The sequence below is a fragment of the Micrasema longulum genome, unplaced genomic scaffold (assembly GCF_059751315.1).
Source record: "Micrasema longulum isolate JH-2025_06_02 unplaced genomic scaffold, ASM5975131v1 h1tg001608l, whole genome shotgun sequence".
Classification (NCBI taxonomy): Eukaryota; Metazoa; Arthropoda; class Insecta; order Trichoptera; family Brachycentridae; genus Micrasema; species Micrasema longulum.
The window spans coordinates 191,056-212,330 of NW_028278789.1; positions in this window are offsets into that span (position 1 = coordinate 191,056).

Below are 21,275 nucleotides of genomic sequence, written 5' to 3' on the forward strand. Positions count from 1 at the left end.
GGAGGGGTTCCATTTTATGACACCCGACTCTCGCCATTCATCCTGTTCCTTTCTGCTATGGCATTGATGTTAATGCCAGTGGCAATATTGCTCTGGGCTGGAGGGCGCCTAAGAGATCCATTAGGACGCTGGGGAGACTTTTGGTAATGTGACATTCCAAATGCAACTGCAGCATTACGCAAAATTTTGTATGTACTTTTTTCCAGAAAAATATGAACCACTGCTACCCTACTAAAATTTGAACCCGCAAATTTTGCGAAATTCGAAATTTGTCCATTCTTATTGATTGAATTGAGTATCAAAAAAAGTGCCTGACCTTTCTCGAAAATGTTCATAAAAACTTGTGACTTTCTTTAATTTCATATATTTAGTATCAATTTTATATATTTATTGATTTGGTGTTTATTTTGTAGAACTCCATATTTAAACTTATAATATTAGAAATCAAACACTGATTTTAGTCTACTGAACACTTTTTTTTCAATTTTATTTTTACAAATATTAAAACAAAATTTTCGTGACAGTTGTTTTACCTTGTTAGGACATTTTCAAACGTATGTGAAAATTAGATGTTTGGTTCGCACATATACCCGGATGCGTATAAACACGTGATTAAAATAACCACGCTTGTGTCTCGGTCCCGTGTTTTCACGTAGTTTACCAGCAGCAAAAAATAACTAATAAAAGTCACCAGATGTCAATAAAATGCACTTCTTCAGACAGCTGGTAAACCACGTGAAAACACGGAACCGGGACACAACGCATGGTTATATAATCACGTGTTTACACGGCTCCAGGATACAAAGTGTTAATGGATGACATGTAATACAAACAAAAATATTTTTTTCAACCATATTCAACAATGACAACCATTAAGCATTAGAAAAAACAGGAAAAAAAAGGTTTACCTGAAAAATTACAAAGTTGCACTTTATCTAAAGTAAATAAATTATTCAAGACTGTAAAATATTAAATTAATAAATATCTTCAGGTCTTAAAGATTATATACGAAGACTCAGTTGCAAACTGTTCATTTTACATACTGCGACAAACATTTATTTGCCAAGGTTAAATAAAAGTAATTGTTTTGGGTGTATTTTCTTTTGGGTAAATTCCGTGGAATCGGGGTTGAATTAACGCAAAGATTGATTAAACTTACCCAGAAATCAAACAGTGGAGCCAATTGAGTTTGGAGTAGTAATCAATCTAAAAGTTAGATTTCCAGGCTGTTTTTCAAAACGGGAATCAAATTATTTCATTTGCGAAACAATTTCCCACCTTGACGCTAATTGAATCGGCCATTTAGAAAACAACGTAATTCTTTGTTATAACATTAATCTTGCAATTTTTTTCTGAACTGGAAACTTTGTTTTACTCAAACAATAATAAATATTTAGTAATGTCTAACTTCTTTTTTTTATGTGTGATTTATTTTATTTTATTTATAACGGTACAAAAACACATAATTTAGTTTACTTGGTATACTTATTAATAACAATTTGTTAAGTTAAAACATTGTTTATCAATTATATGTGAAAAACAAATTGATTTTGTATTCATTATAAGAATCGATGATTTTTTTTCAAATTTGTCCTGGTTTGATAAGATAATGTGCTGCTCCGGTAGTTGGTGTGTAGTTCAATGATTGTGTTAAATGTGATTTTGCATGAACCCTCATTAACAAATCTTCTGGTTCTTTCTAAAATGGAAAGTGTTTAATTTTCTGCAATTTTTTCCGTTATAACTTACAAGTATACAAATATTGGTTGCGAATTATGTGGGTATGCATTGTTAAAATATTGTCACACTTCCACATCTTTTTTACCTACAACAACTGTTCACTGTTCACTTCCCCTCTCAGTATTCCATGATCATCCGCCACATTAAGACCTCGGGTAGTAAATCGCGCTTTTATTTTGTTGAACGTGTGCCGCATCACAGACTCTGTTTCCACCAACTACCAGTGTTCAGCTCCAGATTGGAAGGCTGTCCTAGTGTTGGAGCCGCTCGCAATTGGCCAGTTGGATCACCGCAATTCCATCACGAATGAACCAGGTTAGTTATATCCATTCCTAATCCATCTCATTCTAGGGTTGTGACCGATTGACACTGCATACCGCATATCGAGAATATTCACTTATTTTTATTAAAATTTAAATACAAAATTCGTTTTCCCACCATATATAGTTTAGAAATGTTGCAAATTAGTATATAGTTAAATGATAATTCAATATTAGTTAATATTAGGACATTAATATATTATAATACAAACATACAAATCAAAAAATATTAAAAAAATAACAAAGAGAGAAAATATTTTTGAGAAGATAATATGATTAAGTAAAGACAACCAACCAATGACAGGTCATTAGTTCCGTAAATGCCTAGACTTTAATCGATCCTAGGTATCGAAAAAGACCAACAAAATTGCCTTTAATTTCTTTTTCATTCGCGCTTAACCTCTTTCCGACCTTCAAGCGACATTTGGTTTACTAATGGAGTGCTCTATCACCACTTGGTGCAAAAATGGGATGATGATAATAACCCTATGGTCGTCCGGTGATTGATATTTTTTTGCTCCACAACAGGCCAAGAGGCTCTATTAGAGTAGTACAGTACAGGAAACCCAGGCTTGAGAAATATCAGGTTTGATTTTTGTGTTCTCAAGCTTAAACATAGTAAAATATAATATCTACCTGGTAATTTGACCACAAAGTGTTTTCCACATTTATTAAAAATATGTTCGCTCGTTTATTTGACTATTCGTTAAATGTGTTTAGCATATGTTTTGAACCCGATGGAAATTTGAGAAACAAAAGAGGATAAAAAAAAAATAACAAAATCAAAAGTTAATTAATGACAATAAAAGAAACAACATAAAGAAATTTCGTTTTAAATTATTTTTTGTATTTTTAATAATCTCGTAAAACAATTCATTAAAATGTTGAATGTAGCTAGGTTAAAAGGTGGTTTAACACTGCAATATTTCACTGGTACCCGAAGCGTGAAACCGATCATTTTAACTTGTGTAACAAAAATGATAACAGGTGATCAAGTTGCGCTACATTTGGTGTTCCAATGTAGTGCCCTTTGCACCATCGGGTGTGGATATGGAAAAGTTACCTAGCGACATGCAGCAACTTTACAAAAGAGCCAATAAATGTTTATTTTTTGTTATTTAATAAAAAAATATATATATACCTATTATTTCGACGCGATTACTACGTAATTTTATTAAAAATACGAGATTTATTATCGATAAAAAAAAAATTAAAAACGTATGTGTAATCTTCTGTAACGTTTGCTAAATGTCGTTTGGTAATATTTTCGTTTCGAGCGTTGATATACTCGTATATATGTAGATTTTTTAAAACTAAATAGGTAAATAGCAGTATCTTTATTACTGATTAAGGTTAAGGGATCGGTACCACGCTTAGTGGGACAGTCCAGGGACAGTTAAATATTGCAATCTAAAACCACCTTACAAACCAATATTTTTTTCAAACGCTAGCTACTACACTACAAGGTGGATTTTACACCGTTCGATTCATTTTCAGAATTTTTACCCGAGTGTAGCAATCGCGTCGAAAACACTCGTCTTGGATTCTAGTTCGATTTTAAACAGAAATGTATTTTTCATCTGTTCAGACGTAGGCTGACTCCAAAAAAAATTTATTATTACGTCTAATAAACAGACACTTTTTAGCTATACTTTCAATATTCATATTTTTAATACATTTTCAACCATAACTCATTTTATCCAATTTCACTTGACAACAATCCCATGATTTCTCCTTTTGATCAAGGCATCAACCTGCGAATTGAACATAATAATGCAGAAAGCAGCCAGCCATAAAAAATAAAACTGAGATAATAAAACTTTGTCAAATGATAACTAATGCATACATTTGTTTTCTTGCTAATATAAAATAGAATATAATGATGTATTTGATCAGTTTTAATGATTTCAAAGTCTGGCTGACCACACAACCTTAGATGCGTTTTTTGTAGAAAACTGGCAGCACTAGTAAAATTCTGATGTATGTTGCGTCATTATGTATTCAACATTTTTTTAAATATTTATATTAAAGTACTTAATTGTTAAGAATACCTTAATTTATTTGTTACACTTACTGCAAAAATTAAGTCTGGCTGACCACACAACCAAAAATATGCATTTTTCAAAAAACATTTTGCCAGATCTTTTATTTAATGATACCTCATTCAAACTTTTAATGTATGAAGTGGCATTCTGTGTAAAAACGTGTTTTTTACTACAAGTATTTAAATTAATGAATTAATAGAATCAATCTATTTTTGTATTTATCCATATAAATTTGTTAAAGAGGACGAGATTTATGGAGGCATTAATCTTCCCCATCAGCATCTAAAATGCCGTTTTTGTGATCAACACTTTTTTCAGGAGGTGATTATTACATACAACAGAGATGAAGAACATTTTAGAGAAGGGTATGTAGAAGTCGTTTTCAGGCGTCGCCTAGTATGTGGGTAAAATAATTCAACCATATGAATCTCACCCGCAATAATAAAGGTTTTAGCTCTTTGACTTCACAAACGTCAACAGATGGAAGTACCGATGGAATATAGATGTTCAAATTTAGGCAGAATGGTGAATGTTACACAGTGTGTAAAGTGGCCACTTAAACCAGCCAATAACAGTTCATAAACCCTGTAGATGCCAATACTTCTTCATTCCTTTCATTAAAATGTTGTTTATCTTTGTTGTACTATTTCAATATTAACAGATCCCTAGGGAGATCAACCCAGTTCTCGTCTACGAAAATTTGGACAAACCAAAAACATTGTAATTATTACAGTTTTTTGGATGAAAATGGCCTGGCTGTTTTTAGCAGAACATAAAATCCACTTTACTACACCTGATACCGCCAGTATCTATTTTTTCAAAATTGTGGTCTGGCTGTTTTTAGCATGACTACGTCCAATTTAAAAATAACCGTCGGCTTGATTTTTTTATTTGAACAATAAAAATGTGTTCCGTTTATACATCATTCAATTTGAGCACGGGAGGTGAAACGTTAGATGATTTCGTGTAGATTTTCAAATAAAAATATGATTTTAAGGAAGCAACGATGTTCCCCTGAGGTAGTCACAGCAGGAATTTCGAAATTTATTCAATTGAGTTCGCTCAAATTTCTCATGTATTATGCAATAAGCAAACAAAGAAAAAACTGTTTTTTAGATTTTACGCACTGCCTACAGTCAAAATCCTGCTTTTCAATATAAAATCATCACTGATAGTGGTATAACGACCATAAACGGTAGCTTTAACATGTAAGAAGTCGTCAAATCAACCAATCGAGTTTATTCAGTAAACAAAGAAAAACCGGTTCGTGGAAGATTTTGTGCAATGCCGTCATCAATCTTTTCGAAAAAAATGCATTTGTATACTTTTACGGATTACATACATTTAACAGAATAGTTTTTGTTTTTTAAATTCATATTCTGCTGTTACTGATAATATTTTTTAAATCTTTTGTAAACGTTGTCTGAGCCTTTTTGAAAGTTTTGTCTGGTAGTTATTGTATAATATCAGTCCCTGTTTTATAAATTTCGACTGTCCTTGTCTTGTTTTAGAAAAATGAAGAAAACACGTATTGTGTCAATGTTCACAATATTTTTTTTTCAAGTTTTAGTTCCTCGTCTAAAATTACATCATTAACTAATTTATGAATACATTTTAAGAATTCTAGTAGAAACAGTTTAGTTATATTTAATTACAATATTTGAGTTTGTCTAAATGTTCATCGATAAAATACTGGATTTCACCCCCTCGGGGGTCATTAAGATTAACAAATCACAACAGCGATGGAGAATACCTTAAATAAGGGAATATGGAAGTCAAGGCATTTACAGGGCTTATGACCTGTCATTGGCTGGTTAAAGTGGCCACTTTACACACTGTGTAACATTCACCATTTTGCCTATGTTTGAACATCCATATTTCTTCAATCCTTCCATTTGTTGATTTTAGTTAAGGTTAAGAGCTGAAACCTTTATTGTTGTGAAGAGATTCATCTGACTGAATTATTTCACATACTAGGCAACGCCTGAAAACAATTTTTCAATTTTTAAACTTCTTCTTGGACCAGTTGGTTTCATTACAATATTTGAGCTATGAACATTTGGACAAACTAATATTCAAATTATCAATATTAATATTGATAATTTGAATATAAATTCTGTGGACGAAATAAAGTATCTCGGGGTCTACTTGGATAGATATTTAAATTTCAAAAAACATGCTTAATATGTAACAAAAAAATATTTTTTTTTAATTCATTTATGGGAAGATTACGAAATGTAATAGATATAAAAAGTAGTTTTCTTATATATAAAGCAATAATATGTCCGCACATAAATTATTGCTCTTCCATTCTTTTTTATGTAATGAAGGAGAAATTAAAAATATACAAATTCATCAAAATTCAATACTCGAGAAATATCTATTCTAATGTAGAAATAATGCACAAAGAAATTGGTATGCTCACAGTTAAGCAACAAATAAAATATAATGTAGCAATTTTTACACATAAAATAATGGGGGATGAGAAGGGGATGAATAAAAAAAATTTAAAAAAATTTAACCAACAATGTCATACATATGAAACAAGGTGTAAAAAAAGATAAGATTACCAATGAGGAGATAAACAGAATCTCAAAACTCATTGTACAAGGGATTGAAGCTGTACAATGAGTTACCTGAAGAAATAAAGGAAATAAAAAAAAATGAAATATTTAAAATTAATTTTAAAAAATAAGTTATTGAGAAATTTTGATAAAAAAATTGTAATATTATTAAACGTTTATATTAGTTCTTGAGATGCTTTGAACCCACTCAATAAAGCATAAATATTAAATTTTTCGTTTTTACGTAACCTTGATTTTTATAGAATACTCTTTTAATCACGTCGGTATCACCATTTATATAGGTGTTCTGATTAAATTACTCGGGATTGAAAATATGAAAGCGGGTTAGGTATGAAGCATGTATAAACAATGTTACACGCTAGAATACAACATATTTATCGGACTGAATTGACTATAATCAATACTGGGAATGGAACCCCGTAGGGTTACGACGATCAATGCGTGGAGATGCGACGAGCTGTCAAAGCTCTTGTGTGAAGTTGGATACGCGCCAACGATGCCAACTGAAGAGCGCTTCAGTATTGGCAACCTGACAGTGTTAATGTTGGTGCGTTCGCTTTCCTTCAAATTTCAATTTTCACGAAAAAATTCCAAAAACAGAAGTATTAAAATGCACAAAATCGTCATTTTTTTAAATCGTAGCTAAATTTTTCCATATGCATTTAGTAAAACAATGAAAAACCAGCTAAAGTAGATTTAATAAAACTTACCGTTATCTTTATTAAAAAATAATAATAATCTCCCAAATGAACTAAAAACTATCAAACATAATAGATCAATAAATAAATTTAAAGTAAACCTAACGAATTTTTTTGAACACGCGTAAAAACTGCATTGAATTTTAAAAAGTATGAATGTATAATAATCCCACTTCGCCTGTTTATCTGAGAGAGCTCTACTAACCTCTTTCACAACACGGACTATCTCGTCGTTCTAGTAACGAGATAACCCTTTAAATACCCGCGATAATAGCGATGACCATCATTTTAATTTTCTTGCCTCCTTTTTCACAGTAGTAGTCGCTCGATTGTGGAATAATCTACCCATTAATGTTAGAGACGCCCCTTCTTTATTTACATTTAAGTCAAGATTGAAATGTCACTATCTAAATATTCAAATTATTTTTCATCCTTTTTCTTTCTTTCCCATTCCCTCTCCACTCTTCATAGTAGGTATAGTGTTAATTTTTTTTACATGTTTTTATTTTGTTAATTTTCTCATACTAAACGGTTTGGGTAGGTAGGAAGAAATTGCCTTAAGGCAATATGCCCGCTCTTATATATATTGTATATGTATTTAAAGTGTTCAATAAATAAATAATAAATCCCATGTTTTTATTTTCTTTCTCATGTATTCGTATATTTAAAATTATATAAAATCTTATAAATATACAACTACAACAGTGTAAGTCACTCTCCAAGCACAAGAGTTAGTCTCTTTTTTGGAGAGTTACAGTGATAACATTTACTAGATGTATAAAGTAGATCTGAATAGAATTTTTTTTAAACATGTACCTTTTATGAAGTTTATTAATATTTTTATTTTTTTTAAATTAAAAAATTCCATATGTTTATTTCATTAAAATTATTTATTGACAATTCTTGATGGAATTCCATTGTAATGATGTAATGACTTATATTAAGATATAAATTATTAATTTAAAAAAATACTTGGTACACTTCCACTTATTTATTTTGACCAATTACCGCTTTCACCTTCTAATGGGCATCTTCAGATTGACTTCAGTATGTCTGTTTTTTAAAATTAATAACTTATACGTAACTATAAGTTATTACATCAGTAAATATATGTATTTAATTAATGAAAAAAACTCTATTTAGTTGTAACATTGTATTTTCATTTGTAATTAGTAAAAAAATAAAAATATTATGGTATAATTTAGATAATTTTAGCTTATCTTAGAATTCTGTGTAGATAACCGTAATTAGTAAACCGTATATCCTCTGATTTTAATGTTTTATGTTTTTTTTACAGATATATGAATTACTTATATTTTACCTTGAAATATTCCGTTTGTATTCCTCAGAGCTCTGAAATTCGGCGCAGAATATTGCTCACGTTTGTTTCGACGTGCGACAGTAACAGCAATCAGCGGAAAAGCGGAAGTCGTAGAGATCTAGTGTTTCCGTTAGCAAATTGCGGAAACTTGCCACTTCCGGTACACCGGTAGTACATACACGTTAGGAATATATAGGTGAGACCGCAGCCGTATTATTTGCAAACTTCTATGGTTGTATGACATATATCATACGAACTTCGAGATAAGATGATTAATTCGGTGTACAGAACAAATATTAGAACGTTTATAACGAAGTTACTAATTATTGTAAAATACAAGGGTTGTCAAAAACTAGAAATTTTCAATAACTTTTGGCGAAAATGGTGTTTTTTCTCAAAAGATCTCAGCACTAGCGTATAGCGTGGACTTTCCGCTTCACAAGACGTGATGATTCGGATCTGCGACTGCTTAAGTGTGATCTTGGCATCTATTTGAGATGAACGCTTTGCTGTCAAACTTCGCCGCTTATGAGGTGCGTTCAGTCATCCGTATTCTCAACCAGGATGCTATTATGAGTCTTCTCTGTCCCCTAGAGCGGCGGTCCCCAACCTTTATGTCGCCGCGGACCGGTCAACGTTTCATAATTTTACCGCGGCCCACCGGGGGGGGACATGAGAGGCGGCTGGGTAGGAGAGGGCAGGGGTCTGTGGAAGAGATGTTTGTTCGAGAAATTAAATATTTACTTGTTTTTCAAATTACAAAAAAAAAACATTAAATAAAAAGAGTTTTTTGAAAAAAAAGTATTACGTTTTTTTATTTATTTACTATAAAGAAGGTTTGTATAAGTTTGTCTAGTCCGACCCTAAAACAACGTATGTATATACAAATTTAATAACTTCTTTTCTAAATTATAAAAATGTTTTAAGTCTTATGCTTGTTTTACTGTTTATACTTTAATACATCTCGTCACCTCTGTTACTTCAATTTTTTATTTTAATTTTCATTTATTGTTTATTTGCTGCATACCTACACTATAATTTGTTGTTAAATTTTCTTTTTTTATTTCTTTATTTTCTGCTGATTTAACGTATCGGTATTTTCTTAACTTGTGTTCAGGTGTTTAGTATTTTGTTTAATTTTAAAAGTTTTTATTATTATTTTATACTTTGTTAGCGGCGTAAGCCGTCGAATAAAAAAATAAAAAAATAAAAAGAAGGATTACCAGTTTTACGTTTAACTCATCCTTTTTAAATATTCATAATAATTTATATTAGTGATTTATTAAAAAATATGCTTGTATATAGTATATACATTTTTTTCATTTTAAGAAAACATTTGCGTTCTTATGATTTACCCATACATTTAATTTTGAAGGCCATTTTTAACAAATTTTAAATAACTCACTATTAGAAAATGGGAATTAAATTGAGGTAGAGTAGGATTCGAACCATGGACCTTTGAGCTGTGAGTCCGAGACACTAGCCACGGAACCACAACCCGATTTTCTTCATATTGTTACTGTTATAGCTCAGTTAAATGTTTCAGTTTTCTTCGTTTGCTATGGTGTTTTATGGATTAATTGTTGTGATGATGTTAGCGACACAGCGGCTAGTCCAGGAACTATTGTTGACCAGTGGGAAGCGAGAAATGCGGTTATTAGTCGAGCGCGGAGTATTTTATTTTATTATTTTCATTATGGTTAAAAAACAATAAACAATACATTTGAAATTGGTATAATAATCACAAGTTGTTATTTTAGATATTGTTCATCAATTATATGTGAACACACCATGCACAAATAAAGAAAAAAAAAATTATAGATATTTTTTTAATTGGTAGGCTTAATTGAATTCTATGATCGGTGTAAAAGTTATTACAATAAATTATTATTACATTGCGAACTTTTTTTAAACATGTTTTTGTAAATACTAATCAATTGTTCCGGCGCCCTCCAACATACCCGTCAGAACGGCTGTTCCAATACGTAAAGGTGCTGGATATGAGGCAACTGTACCCAAAAAAAGCACTTACATACTTCTGGTCAAACAATAAGGAGAGGTCTCAGCAGAATGTCCAAACGAGGTTTTCCCAGAGCATAAAATATGCCATACCCAAAACCCGTACGACTTTTGCTTAGAGACATCTCTCATTTATCGCACCGAGAATGTTCAATATTTTGGAAGACCGTATTAAGCTCTCAAAAACAAAAATTATTTTCAAGAAAGGAATTAAGGACTGGATTTTCTTTGTGGGAGGAATTTGAGTAGGAAACTCTTTGATAATTTTCCAAATGCTTGAGTTTACTGTTTACCTTATTGATGTGCCATATATATGTTTTTTCAAATTTATTTTTATAATTATTTTTTATGTTTCTAATCCTATACTTGTGGTTATATACTCATGTGTCTGTGTCATATAATTGCTCGTCTCATCTCAACACAGGACTTTTAGTCCTATGGAGTTGGCACTTATTGTCTCAAGTAATGTACAAGAACCTTATGTATGTAAATAAATAAATATACGTACAGTGCAATCGGCACTTCTAATGTATTGTACATTTAATGAAATAAATTGAATTAATGACTTAATGCATTTTTAAGTCGGATTAATAAAATTTTAAGTGGGAAAATCTTCACCATCAAGCCACAAAAAGTAAATTGTTAGATTATTGTATTCATTTATGTATACTTTTATGTTTTGTATCATAATCTCAGGCAATCGAATGTATTTATATATATTTGTCTGTATTGTAATATATTTTAAAAATACAAACATAAGTACAGCAGTTTACAAATGTATCTCTTTACTCGTCCTGGTTCAAGGCTTGCAGGATTATTACAAGCTCCTTGAATATTAAATGAAATAGCACTCCTTCCCCACATTGGATTTCAGCAACCTCCCACTGTGGGCTAAATAAGATAATCTGTATGTAGATTTATGAAGATATAGCTTGTATAATCGCAAATGTCAGAGTGATTTATTACACACAATCTACAACTATCTCGAAGGCAGATGTCTAGAATGTGACGTTGCAAATTGACATGTTAAAAAAAAGGGAAAAGAAAAATTGACACATTTAAAAAATTCCTATCAGCGGCTGAAATATAAAACGCTCTTAGGAAAAAACCAAAAAAGGCTTATTTTATTACCCACAACATTTTTGGGAAAATCGTTAGGAAGTCTTACGATTTATTTATAATTTATTATCATACCCATAAAATTATTCATCAATATAAAGTTGCGTTGACCGCCTAACAAGGGTAAATAATACCGTTCGAAGACAGCCAAAAATAAAAACAATAATCGCGAACTCATATCGTGCCAATAAACTCTGGGTTTTAAATTAATTGATATAATTTATACACATATACAGTTCATATATATATGCATGAGGTTGGGGATTGCCTTAAGGCAATATCTTGCTATCTACCCTAACCGTTTAATTTGAGAAGATCAGTGGTATATGAACATATTGTATCTATATATATATAACAAAACAAAACATTGATACAAAGATATATTTTAGAAATAAAAATAAACTAAATATGTACACTCAACTATGAAGAGAGGAGCGGGTAAACAGAAGGAAAGAGGTTCATTAAAATAACAAATTATTTATGAAAACAACAACCTTATTTAGTCCCAGGTTCAAATCCCACTCCTCCACAACTATATTTCGATTTTTCTAGCACAAGTTGTTTACAACTTTTAGGAAACGGTCTGAAAAATTCAATATTTGATTAAATAATAAAACCTCACTATTACTTAGTAATTTGTGCCCTGATGAAGAGACGGGCACTTCTTAAGCCAGTTGAAATAGAAAATATGTAGAATAATTTTCTAACTAACATTTTCTGACCACAAATGCTTTAAATATTAATAAGAATTGTTATTTCTTGCTCTCTGACAAATGAGTGCGCGACTCAAGCCATGATACTTTTCATGGCAAGAACCCGGTTCAATTTACTTTTCATTTCAGTCACTCAAATAACTTTTTTTATTTTTATATATTCGGGTTTTTATTTATTTTTATTCTAATAAAATGGCTTTATTTCAGAGCAAATTCTATCATATAAAACAAAATATCTTATACATTTTATATTTGTATCACTTGTGGTGGTCTCAGCATATCCCGCCATCGCTCGAACAGGGGTGAATGGATCCACCCTGCAGTGGCTTGGAGAAGTGAGTTGTTGGAGCTTTCCAGGCGTTCCCAAGGCTCCAGGCTCTTTGGCGAACCTTTTTTGTAGAAAACCTTTTTGTACGAACCTTCCAAACTTTCAACCAACCAACAGCTAAGTGACGCAGATTTAAAATGTACCTAACGAACCATTAAGATTGCTAAGAGTTCTTTTATGTTCTTGATGGCTATTCTTACCAGCACCACCGTATTTTTATCTACATACATATATTCCTTTGACAAGTACCAGCTATCATCCCTAGAGGCCAAAACGTAAAGGCTTTTTTAGCCGATCTAATGGCATAGATATCTCTCTTGTCACAGAGATTTGGTTTGGATTTAATCTCATTATTTTCTTTACATTTCAATTTAATCGTATTTAATCAAACTATTTTTTTACAGAACGGTTTTCAAATATGTAAATAAAAGCCTTTTCTAAAGGCCGTATTAAAACAAGTTAGATCTGCGTATCTAACACCACATTACGGTCGCCAAGATATCCCTAACATATATATGAAACAGGGTCAATACAAACAAATATATTCTCAGAATGAAATCTACTTGAATTTTACTTTTAAAAAATTATTACGATAGTAATTACATTTTTGTACCTTACCGATTTGATATTTAAGTATGATTAGTTGATTGATTGATCAATTCTTTTTCAATTTCTTTCTTCTCCACTAAATTATTATTCTTTTACTGATTGACTTAAATTATTAACTGATTATCGTATGGTAATTACTAAAACTAGGTAACTTGAAAATCAGCATTTATGAGGTACCCACTCAACAAATTTTTTTTTTTCTACCTCCATGGATGCTACAACTAGACAAAATCACTCGCAACCGAGTGGAGGCGTATAAAAAATAAAATAAAACAAGAAAAAAGCATGTCTTCAAATCATCAGATTTTCTCTAATGGAAACGGAACGTCGATGATGTTTTTTTCTATTTGGACTGGAGCAAAACCTCAATTAACTTCATTTCTTAATTTTATAAATACTTTTGATGTCAAAATTATTTCACCTCAGATGTCTAAAAAGATGATTAATAATTTCTTTTAGGTTTGACATTATTGAACGTCAATAATAAAACAGAATTTAACATTTTCCGAAAACCAACTCACACGGATATCGTCATTGATAACTCATCTAACCACCCTACTTCCCAAAAACATCCCGCATTTTATTCAATGTTGCATTGTTTAATAAATTTTCCTTTTTCTAAATTTAAATTTGAACATGAATTGAATTTTAAAAGTATGGATTTACAATTGATTAAATAAATACTCTTTTAAATAGAAATCTTATAAAAAAATCAATCAAACAATTTCGATATCCTGTGGACAGATATTATAATATTACTAATAATTATAATAAATGGAGAAAAATTCTTTGTGTAAATACTATATCCACAAAAATATCGATTTTATTAGCAAATAATATTCAACCAGCTTTTATACAAATAACAATATTGGTCAATTATTGCTTAATAATAAAGACAAAAATAGTTTATGAAATAATTTAGGTTTTTACCAATTAAAATGCAATTTTTGTGCTTTTGTTTATGTTGGAAGAACATCAAGATTTTTTGATTTTCTCATTAAAGAACATATGAGATGTCTTGGCAATAACAATTTCTCCGAATTAGTAAATCATCTAATCATTTTTAATCATGACTTTGATAAAGATACAGGAGTTAATATCTTACACAAAAATAATAAAGAGTTATAAGTAAATAACATGGAAATATTTCACATTAAAAAATCATGTTCCTTTGATCAATAATCAAACAACCTTTCAATATAGCTTGTTATAAGATGTTCTGTTGTAATCGTAACCCTATACCTATTAAACTCACGCCCCTCCCTGCATCCCCTCTCTCTTATTATACAATTTTTCCCACAACATAACCTAACCAGTGCTTGTAACGGTTGCTTATTAAAATGCATATCGTGTTGGTTTTAAATTTTTGTGCAACAAGTATGGTGAAGGTGTATAGTGGTTTTTCCATGTTAGTTTAATTGGTGTCCTGACAAAGAGACGGAAACGTCTTGAAACCCTTAGACATAGACAAATTATTAAGTGGTTATATAAAAATATTAAGTAACATTTAGATAATGATAGTGTTTTTTGAGTACTTACAAATATTTTCATTTAAAGGTTTTTTTATTTTTAATAAGCATGTATTTTAATTCAAAAGATAAAATTTATCTGAAACTAGTTCTTTGAAACCTCGGAGGTTAGGTAACATAACCTCAACCATTTCATTATACACCCTTTTAGTTGAGAATATATTTTTCAAAGCTCGAAGAAAACTAATCAAAAGTTATTTAGGAAAGCTTTTTCCGTGTTGAGCTTTTTCATAGAGGCTTAAAACGCTTAGTTTTTTCAAGGAAAAAAGTATTTATTCGTTGTATCGTGAGCATTGTTTAGATTGAAATATACTGCATAACTTTATATTTCGACGACATTCAAGTCGTTTTCGATGCTGGATTTTTAATTCTCTTAGGGCCAATTTAATATTTTTGCGTTTTCATCATGTCGAAATGGACTTAATGGGTCTCACGAAATAAGGAAGATAAAATTATTAATTTTCCCAACTTTGACGGAAACGCAACCATTATTTTTTTAACAGTATTTTAAGCTTGTCCAAATTTATAAAGACAAAAGACAAAATACTGAAGTAAACCCCCTGAAGAGTTATTAATATTAATATGTTACAACAGAGATGAAAAACATTTTATAAAAGGCCAACAAGTAAAAAAAAACCCCCCACTGTAAGCCTCAATTTACAAGTGCAGATGTCTCTTTAATTGAGTTAGCCGGAAACAAGAAATAACACAATTTTATTGGTATGATCTTAAAAATATAATAAATGAATAAGAATAACTCCTTGTAAATGTCACCTGCAACAAAGATAGAAGAATTGAAAGAATATGATGTTTAAACATTGGCAAAATGGTGAATATTACAAAGTATGTACAATGGCCAATTAAATCAGCCAATGACATGTCATAGGCCTTTTAAATGCTGAGACTATATTCCCTTTTTTAAAATGTTCTTCATCTCTGTTGTAACTATATTACTGGTTTATAGGGTTTCACTGCATTACCCGGCCAATGAGAGCACGTTGTCGGGCAATACGATTGGCTGGAGATCCGGTGTGCGTAAATATATTGAGAAACGGACCTCTATTTCTGGTAATATGAAAAATCAATCAATCGTTTCGTCATTAGCTTGCCCACCACATACCGCACACCGCATCTGAGGACATAAGTCTTCTTGGTGGTGCCCACATACACGGAAAAGTTGCTCGTTTCCAAACGAGAAAAGTTGCCCGAAAGAATTCTCTGTAATTTGGTAGCCATAGCATCTTTGTTCTGAAAGAAGGTAATCCAGAAGTCCATAATATGCATTTTATTGGATTAAGAAAAGAGGGAAGTGAATTTTTCACTGACTGCGATTTAATTGATTGGAGATGATCAATGCGCCTAAATGATTACAAAACTTATAAAAAGCGTTGAAATTATTTTTGGAAGCCACCAAATCTGTATATTCGACGAGATCTATTACGAGGCCACATATAGTAGCAAGAAGCTCCATTCGGCAATCATAAAAAAGGGGAAAGGGACAAGACCACATAATGTGGTCAGAAGATTGATTAGGATATCTGCAGCAGCACGAAGGGGAGTCAACAATATTGAAAACCAAAAATTTGTCATTAAGTTTATTATGACCTGATAAAAACTGCGTAGTTCAGTGATCGGGGAAAACCCAAAAAGATTTTATGTATATATTATAGATTAAAGGAAAAAAAAAGAAAGGTAACTCTCCTTGACCCTTCAAGGAGAGTTACCTTTCTCTTCCCCTGAAGATTCTCATCGCGATTGCCAAGCATCAATAAAAATATTTTAATACTGTTTCGGAATCCTTTTATTCAAGTGTCAAGCTATTCCTTCCTTTGATTCCGGTGGTCCTTGTTTTGAATCTCAATGTACCTCCCTCCCTAACGGCGAGTCAAAATAGCAACGCGCAAGAACACAACGAAAACCGTACCGCGAGCGTGACCAGTGATTTGAATCACCAACATACACGAAACGTTCAAAGTGACTTGTGCAAGCTATAACGGTGTTTTTCTGGACCAGTGCCAAAGGGAGGAAATCGTAAGTCCTTACTCCTTTCATTCATTCCAGGATTTACACTCAAAACAATAACGTCAATTTGTTTACATAAAGTCAAACGTTCCCTGTTTTCTTCGAACACGCGTATCGCGAGAGGGCAGGCCTTGTTTATAGTCCAGAAGTCGAAGGTATCGAGCATCCAACAAAAACGTTAACGTTTCGTTGTTAGTGGAATTCAACTTTGAAAAGTAACAGATTACATGACATGTTGCAAAAGGGAGTACCAAAAATAAATAGTAGCACATAACCATTTGCCACATTTAAAGAAGGGAACACCACGTGATGGCTTGTTTATTTGAAATGACATCTTTTAATGGACAACTTTTTAGATGTTGATTTAAATGGCAATCCATATTTTTAATTAAATCAGTATTTTTACTTATATTTTTAGCTGGATGGAACCTTTGAAGAATTTTTTTTTTTATAATTTATCGTTTATTACTGACTGATTTAGAAAAAAAGCGTTGTTTATTTATTTCGGATAACTTATGTAGAAAAAAACATTAATATTCAAGAAGCAATTTGAAAAGCAAAATAATGTAACCGCACTGTGTAAAATAAAGGCCAAAAACGTAAAACTCAATTATCATTTCTTTCCCTATTTCGGTACAGTACTTCGGGATATTTATCTTTATCGACGTAACCGCTGTATATCCCATCCCAGCGTAGGCGTACTGACTTCTGGAAATGTCTTTTGATATACAGGACGTCATGAAAGCAATGGGCCTAAATAAATTTAAACTTGAATTGTTTATTTATTTACTTATTGAGAACCGCTAAAAATATTCACTACCCGAATGTTGATGGGTGCGTAAAGACCAATGAAAATAGCGCCGCGATAAACCCATGATTACATAACATACAATGATACATGACTTCCATCTTCTATTTGGGTCTTGTTCTACTCACCGCTAGATAAAGGCCTCTTCTAAACGTTTCAACTTTTTTCATCTTTGTTCTACCGGCTATCTACGCAATGTCGTCGGGCCATCTTTTTTTAAGCTTTCCAACATCCTTCTTGTTTGCCCATAGTTACGACTTTATTATTTGGGGTTAATTATTTTTTGGTTTTTATTTGTTAAGATGTAAATTAACAGATTAACTTAAGTTTACGGACTAGAATGACTAAACGATTTATTAATAATTAAACTAAAAACACCGAAAACACAAATTATTCATCTCTATCCCTAACATGCAAATTGCATTTCGCTGTAAAATAGGAGGTGCTTCCAGTTTTCCTGAGACTTTCTGGTAACTAATTAAACAATTTTAAACCTTTATAGTACATATTGTTTCATGTATTAGTCAGTCTCATCATAGGAAGCCTGAAATCACCTCCTCTTGTTGTTCCAATACTGTAGAAATCCTTGTTATATTGTGTACTTTTCAAAATATACCCCGGATGCAGTATATTTTTGTTCCGCAAAGTGTTCTACCAACTGCTTTTTTTGCTGTACAATCCATGGTATTTATGATTCCGGTTCAGCGCCTAATTCTTAGTATCCGACTGAAGTTTTGGTTTTTGGCCGGTTTCAGCCACGTTTTCGGTTTCAGCCAAAAATAGGCCGAAACATCGGTTCAAGCGAAACCTGCGTGTTCGGACCAACTCTCAACTAAATTTTTATATACCTACTTGTCCTTCTCATTTCCTAGCGCACTCCACGAAACAATAATTCTACGTATTAATGCCGGTAACATCATGAAAATTGCAGTTGTTGAGGGGTGTACTTGGGTGCATCTTATGGCTCGTGAGTTCTAAGATCTTTCGTATATATATTTTTGTAATCCTTTTATAGTTTATAAGTTAAAGCTTCTATATCTTACATTGCAGAACTGTTGAATATACCTAAGTTATTTGTATAACATAACTACGAACTAACAGACCTTGTTGTACTATTTACCGCCTCCCTGACTATCATCTATCGGAAAGGTTACATCTATTTTAATGAACTAACAATGAAAACATCCACCCCTTTCTCGAAACTGTTCATACGGACTTGTGTCTTTCTTCAGTTTCGCGTATCAATATATATATTTTAAAACAAATTAAGCGAAGATTTAATATTTATTTACAATCAAACCGTGAAAACAACAAAACAAAGAAACTTTAAAAGCTTTCATTGTACCCCTCACTGCAGTATTGTCAATTTGTGATCAATCAAATACACATGGTCAGCACAATCACCTTTTTCTAATTTCCCAGAATGACAGTGAAGGAAAACAGTGTTAGTTCCAAATTGAGACCGCGGCCACACGCTCCAGATCCCACCTCGGAAAGGAAGAAGAACGAAGTAATACAATCAAATCAAACAACGATACAAAATCCCAAATACACATAAAAAAACATTAGAATAATTTTCTCTGTATTTTAATGAACTAGTAAGATTCAACAATAAAAACGCCTAACTTTGGGCGTTTTGAAGTGACATTGAACTTATTGGAATAAGTTTCGGTTTATGTTTAGGCCAACACTAAAACAGTAGCCGAAATTCGGCTTCGATTTCAGTTTCGGCATATCTTAGTATGTCTCTAAGACATACACCGAGCATCTGTCTTTCCGTTTCAATGTCTACGTTTTTTTATTAAAAAATAAAATGTACAAAAAAGTGATTACAAATCCTTTTGACTTCTGGCGACAAATTACTGACAAAATAAGAAGCCCAGAATTAGCATGTGAAAGCCAATACTGGAAAAAATCACAGAAAAATTTGACTACTTTAATACATTGTCATAAGTGACCGGTTTTCAGTCGAAATCAAGTGAGGGTTACTACGAGAGCCCTTACGGGTCACTGTCAATTGATCGAACACCTTGCTAGAATGCAAGAATAGAAACTTCTAGATGTAGGCTCTGCAGTGAAGATGACCCATACCTATTGGAGGGTGTTAAAGAGCTCGCTCCCTACCTAATAATCCAATACTTTACGGATTTGAGCTTGCGAAAGGAAGATTTAGCAAAATTATAACTCTCGCCTTCCACACAGTAGCCAGGCTCTTTAAAGACCTGCGCTTGGAGGGTGATAATTATTCACGGGGATCCATCACAATAGATCTTCACAGGTCGCAGTGACGTCAGGGGAGCTTACATAACACAGAGCTCCATCTTTAAAAATAAGAATAAGACCGGTCCTCCGATGAAAATAATAATTATAATATAGATGAACAGGGGTTCAAACTGTCAGTAGGGTCGCAGTGAGTCACATCTTGCTGGAGAATGTGCTTCTATAAAATGCTGCGAACGCCCAGTTGCATTCCACCTGCAGCACTACTGACTAGTCCAACTTGTTAGCGTTCACGTCGCAAACCTCAGGCAATGGAATCACACTCATAACGGTGTGATTGCAGCAGATAACGAGAAGATGAAAGGCGAGTTTTTGGCGCTTCAAAACCACAACCAACGAGCTAAGGTAAGGTAACCCCTACAGAAAATCCACCAGAAAAGGCAACTGGAAACCACTCTGGTCAATTTTTCCTTGGAATCACTACGGCGAGTACATCAATAAGCCGTAGTTCTGGCTGCGAAATGTAAAATTAGCGCAGGACAGATACATATGTTTTTGCTGTAGTGTCGCTCACGTCGGGGGGACCCGGCAAGGCACTAGAAAAAGAAGAAGAATGAACATAGGTACCTACAGTGCGTTTAAATAATAATTGAGCAAATATTTATGTGTTAAACTGTAGTACTTATCGGTGAACCAAGTTAACATACAATTTTTGCTTATGAAAGAACTCACATTTGAATAATTTAAATGAAAACTTTTTGTAACGTGCACAAAAGTATGGTTTAATTCTAATTCAAAAGGACTGTACTAATCTTAATTAGATTTTTTTTATAGATGCGTCCTATTTGATTAGTTGCCAAAGGGGGTTTATTTTTTATATCGAACTTGTTACAAATGGACTAACCAGCAATCTTTTTCGAAGGATAATGTCAAGGCTTTCACTATTTTGTCATCCACTGTCTTGAAAATTGACCAATTTATGGAGGTTCCTTATCCTAAACTTTTTTAGTCCAGGAAACAACCCTTACCCTTCTCTGGATAAAGTCGTTAGGAATGTAGTCTTGAAGAACATCTTTTAAATAAAAACTCACCCCTATTTTTCACTGACAATTTTGTTAGCTTAAGCTTGATTCATCTGATTTTTGTATGATAATTTTTTTTTATTAAGAGATTTTTCCACAAAAACGAATTTTCAAGAA